Consider the following 6,000-nt stretch of genomic DNA (forward strand, 5'->3'; position numbering starts at 1 on the left):
ACCAGCATAGAAAATGTTGTTTTCCATGCGTGCACACACGCACACACACACACACAAAATAAACACACACACACACACACACACACACTGCACAGATCCTGTGCAAAATCCTAAATCCTAAATTGATAAATGTCTTCCAACACAGTGCAGTTTTGGATCACATGCTCACAAAAAGGAGAAAAATGGTAAAAGTATGCATTCTTGCATATGAAAAATCATTTAAAATTTTTGTGTGGGGGGAAGAGTATTACAACCTATGGGATGAGATAATAATGCTGGTAAAATTCTGAGGAATGTGACAAATACAAAAGTATCATACCCCAGAATGAGACATGATGGACCATGGACTTAGCCTTCATAAATTTTCAATGATGTATTTTTAAGTATGAATTGTTTTAATATGTATGTGTCTTGTTTGTTCTTTCAAACTAGTATGTGTTTTCAACTGATATTTTGTTTTTAACTGATGTTGTGTATTTGTTGGTCTGTTGATGTTCCCCATCATCATCATCATCCTCATCCAGCACTAGCTCTGTTCCTGATATTAACAATGACTAGTTGCTGTTGTTATTGTTAGTGCTATAAAGATTTCAATTCTCTGTTAGGTACAGTCTGTCTTTTAAACATCTTTATATTCTGTTGCAACAGGGACATTTTTGTTAGCCTGTAGAAATCCCTTTGATAAGACTCATTGTAAAACATTTTCAAGAGCTGGTTTGGGGTCAGTAAATGTTCATCCCCATTCCATTTTGCCACTTATCTTGCCTTTTTTTGATGAATGCTATGTTTATCCAATTGGTAAATACTGTCACAAGCAGTAATACCATGCTTGAAAGATATGTGGGTTTTTAAAAATCTTGTTTTCTTCTCTGCCAGCCTGTACAGATTGAAATGTAAATGAACCTTCATGTCTTCAGTTTCAAGTTCACCACAAAATTTGTATTTAAACTTCCAGCATTTCACTGTGTACAGGCTTTACATTGTAAAGGCTTATTATGAATCTGGCTTGTATATCTATAGCCCTCAGGCTTTGACTTGTACTTTATCTTTGACTTTGTTGTATGGATTAGGTCACTGAAACTACTCAAATGACAAACTAGAGAATTTCATTAAAATATCTGCATAGCTCCAGCAAAATATTTGCATTCACTTTTATCTGATGTATTGTATGTTAATTGAACTGAGAATGTTTTTATGGGTTGAGTTAGGAAGCAAAAATAAATAAAAGGCCTAATAATCAAGGGAGAAAAGATCAGTCAATGGTATTAGCTCAATTACAAGCTAATTGATTTTTGTTTAAAATGAAAATTCAGTTCATTTCATAGGTAGTCATTTTAATTTTCTCTGTTTCATTGCTGAGATTCCTGCTGTATCTAAACAATTGGATTGTTTGATTGATAAAACTGCTAAAAGTTAGTCAAAATTACATTGATAGAAATTAGTCAATAGATGATGAATATTTAAAGAGTCTGACTATGCTATCTAATAGCTAGCAAAAATATCTGGTTTCACATAAATTAGAATAACCTTTGGATTCCATGAAAAAGCTTTATCAGGGGATTTGGTGGCATCTATAAGCTATTACTTCAATCTTCTTTCTCCTCTTGGGATGCAAATCTTCATTAGTTTCATTTTTATACGTAAGAATCGAATATTTAAAAAGTTTCTGCCCATTGGACAAGATTGTGAGAAGTTTTACGTATTTTGATTCCCCCCCCCATATTCCAGAAAATTTATGTGAAAAAATAATTGACACAAAATTTGCTTTTCCACACAATTAATATTTTTAATAGGAAAAAACATGTTACAGAAGGAATAGGTTGTACTTTTCTGGCAAAAAAGTATAGATATAGAATTATTTGCTGAAACAAAATGTTGATGAAAATTTTCCTACACGTGAATGTTCTTACATGTAAAGCACTTAGTTTTCAGACATCGTTTCTTGTCAAAGATGAGAAAGCTGATAAGCAGTCTTCCTGTCTTTGTTTAGACTAACATGCCTGTGTAGAAGTGACCACAATTTCTAGTACACTAATAAAATGGGGATAATGTACCAACATGTTTAACAGGCTTAGATGAAAACAAGACTGTAAGATGATGATGTATAGTTGTAGAGACCATAGTTTGCCTGTAGAAGATTCTGCATTCAGCAAAGGGGAGAATAATTGAAATTGATAGTAGATGCCTTAAACTGCTGATTTAGGTTGTTATAAAAGGGCAAAAAGATGTTGATTTTTAATAATGTTTGTTGTGTATGTATTTATTGTTTTTAATGTGAGAAAATGTGATTTTCTGTCTCAGGTGGCAAAATGAACTTGTGCATAATTACTTCAACCTTGATAATCTTTGATAGAGAGGTAGAATACAAATAAAAAATGTATTTATTTATTTATTTATTTATTTACTGGGTACAATTTGCTGCTAAAGATACCTTCCATCTACATCTTAACTATGGACAGAAACAATGAATTGCAGGCATCTTACTAACATCTCTAATTTTTTTTTACCTGTTTAGAATGTAACATCTTGCCTGATGAAGAAGCCAGTGGAGCTTCAAAAGCTTGCAATGAGTATATTGTGCATTTTGGTTGGCCAATAAAGAGACCAGACACAAATAATGGACTGGAAATAAGGGCCACTTTATTCAGTTACCTATTTATTAATTTATTTGTTATCTTAGTAGAATTGCAACTAAGAGGAGTAACCTAGTGTGGGAATAGTTGCAGCAGGTGGTCCTTACTCCAGACTTCCTCTGCAGCTTTATCATGGTGATAACCCAAATACTGGGTTACCTCTTTGCCGGCCTACATCAGGAAAGTCAACCCAAAGGTCCCTCTCCCAAGCCCTGAGTCTTAGACAGAGGGCTTATCCTTCAGGTCCACCTCAAGGGAAGCCCCTTTCACTGCCTCTCTAGACCCAAGACCTAAAGAGGCAGTTTCAGAGATATCCCTATCATCAAAAGTGTGACCAAGGTGCTCATCATATTCAAATTCTCCACTACTATCTGCTAGATGACAATCTATTTAGACACCATCCTATGCCAATTGTCCAGGTCCAACTACAACAGTGTAGGATAGGCGAAAAAGCCTGTGGAAAAGGAAAAAATCTTACCCAGCCCCAAAGTAACCAAGAAAACCTTACACTGTCTTAGTGGTAGAAGGATTGGTCAAATGCAAAAGTGAAAGAGGTGGGAGCTGAGGGCAGCAGGACATATAATGGCCACTGTATACTTTTAAATGTTTGGTCTCATGGTCCCAGGAGGCCAGCAAAGAGTGCCTCCCCATCCAACGGCTACGGCAAAGGGGGGGGGGGTTACTTTTGTGGATTTTTGTCTGAGTTCCCAGGTGACATTGCACTACAACCTCTATAAGTTCTGTCACTTTCTGGAACAGCATTTGGGCACCCAAGTTTGAGAACCATTTTGTTAATAGTACAATCAAGATTTGATCTGATTTGATTTTTTTTATTTGTCAGTGATCTGAAATAAAATACTCTGAAATAAAATGTAACACATTCGCATAAGGAACCTTGTGTTGTTCATCTTACCAGCGACATTGCTACTTGTAACATTCAGTTCCCCCTTTTCCAGACTGGTTGGCTCTCTGTGCAGAATGAAGTCAATGCTAGAATGAGCTGGAGTACTTCAGGTGATAGATTTTATTCATAAAGCATTCAAAAACTGGCATTAAATTGGCATGCAAATGACTCTTTCAGAAACCTCATTGGATTCAAAGTACATGCAGTTTGAACCACATTGCTATGTCAGGCATTTTCCTGACAAACTAAAGCTACTTATTACGATTGCAATTACACTTTATTACTGCAGAGTCTGATTCTTTCATGGGGCTGCTTTGATATTTTGAGTGTAAGCAAAAATTGCAAAATATTTCATTCTGTGGCTAGCATTTATAGACACAGATTTTCAGAAAGTTAGCCCTAAAATCTTAATCCCATCCAATGACAAACAATCTATCATAGTTTAAAACATTGTTGCTTTATATTTTAAACATTCATGCTTTAATTTGGATGCTCCAAAACTCTTTATAGTTCTTTCATTTTGACAAGGCTATTTGCATAACCCCTTTATCCTAAGGATATTTTTCTTATTGCAAAGTATAGCCACATTCTCCCACAAAAAAGTAAGACAATATCCTTCTTACATTTCCCCCCTTTCTTTCTTATTCCTGTAAACAGAGACAATGACAGTAATACCTAAAATAATGCATCCATCTGATGTCATTCCACTGATGGAAGGCATCTTGATCTAGCATGATCTTCCATTAGTGGACTAGAGAAAAAGAGAGACAGTGTATTGTAGGAAGGAGGCTGCATTACTGGAATTTAACCATTGCGCCATCAAGGCTCCTTTTATAAATACAGTGTGCCCGCATTATACGTGGGCACCTTTTACACGACTTTCATCTTACATTGAATGCTGTGCGATGGGGTTTCAATTGTGTGCCCGCCCATGGCACGCACACTACACCGTGCATCATGCACAAACCCCATTATTTTCAATGGGACTTGAGCATACACACTATTTGCCTTACGCGGAGGGGTCCAGAACGAATCTCCCATGTAAGGCAAGAGCGCACTGTATAAATAAACCCTCTCTTTAAACCCTGTGGCTTGAGGGAGGGGCTTTCTGGTGAGTTTTCCTAATGAAGGGTGGCCGGGGATTAATCCAGCTTTTGAGTTATCCTTGTGGCTGAGATGATTATCACACAGGGTTATAAAATGGAAGAAAAATGGAATGCTGTCATCATATTGCAATGGCAGTAAGATTTTCACATGATGTTGTGCTCGTCCACTACTTCTCCTGGCCAGAAGCAATAATGATTTCATGAGTCCCTCTTTCCAACACAACTCCAAAAACAGCTTCCCAGCTTCCTCTGTCTGAATAAGTTTCATCTTCCTCGCTTTACTTCCAGGTTTACAAGACCTGGGCTCTAGGGGCCTCTGCTGAGACTCTTCCCTGGGAGTTCCCAGTCCCCTTTCTCTATGGGATCAATGCTATGCCCTACCTTCCAGCAGAGTCCCCATGCATCCAACCAGGTCTACTTGTAATCTAGTGGGTCCAAAAACATTCTTGAGTGGGAGGGCAGCCCTCAGTCTGGAGAATCCTCGTCTCTTTTGCTCCTATGCCTTGGACTGAGCACCAGCTAGTTGCCTCCTCACTCACTTCCACAGCTGAACAGCTTTGTCCTCTTACTGCATCTGCCAGGAGTAGCCCTGTTGGGAGCCCTCAACATTCGTCCCTGATCCACTTTCTCCCTTGCACCCGATGCATCTCTGCTCCCATGCTCTGTCCTCTCCCCATGGCCTGCCTGCCCTGGCTTTTAACCTCCAGTTGTTCTCCTGGCTTCCCCCTTTCTAGCCCTCAGCTAGTTGCCCCTCCTTCTTCTTCTCATCATTTCCAGTCTTCCCCTCCCATGGTCTGCGGGTAAATGGTTTCTGTGTCAGGTTTTGGCATCTTGTAATTCCTGAGCAATCCCAGAGCCTCCTTTGGGTGCTGAACTCTCTGCAAATATGGAGGACACACTGGCTCTTCAGGGGGCTTGTCACACAGACACTGGAAAAGCACATGTTCCACAGTTTCAATCTGACCTGAGTCACATGGGTAGCATATCTGTAAGTATGGAACTTTCCTATCTCGTCCTTCCAAGATCACAGAGGGAAGAATATGGCATCAAGCTAGGGTAAAGTCACAGTAATATTTAGGCAGTTTCTGATTACTTAAATATTCCATGGGAGTTTTCAAATATTTATTATGCTCACTGACAATAAAAGGAGGGGGCTTAGTCAGGTCCATTTATCATTCTATGTTGTTGATACCCTGATTAATGGTTAATTTGGCCTGTTCAAATCTCATGGTAAGCAAATGTTCAGGGAAGAAAATCAAAGCTGAATTTTTAGTTGTAACTGGCCGATGTAACTGAGACTGGAGATAAACGGCATCCTTCAAAACAAGAGGGGCAAGCTCATTAGAACACAAAGACA

Source organism: Sceloporus undulatus, chromosome 4, assembly GCF_019175285.1.
Source record: "Sceloporus undulatus isolate JIND9_A2432 ecotype Alabama chromosome 4, SceUnd_v1.1, whole genome shotgun sequence".
In the NCBI taxonomy this organism is placed as follows: domain Eukaryota; kingdom Metazoa; phylum Chordata; class Lepidosauria; order Squamata; family Phrynosomatidae; genus Sceloporus; species Sceloporus undulatus.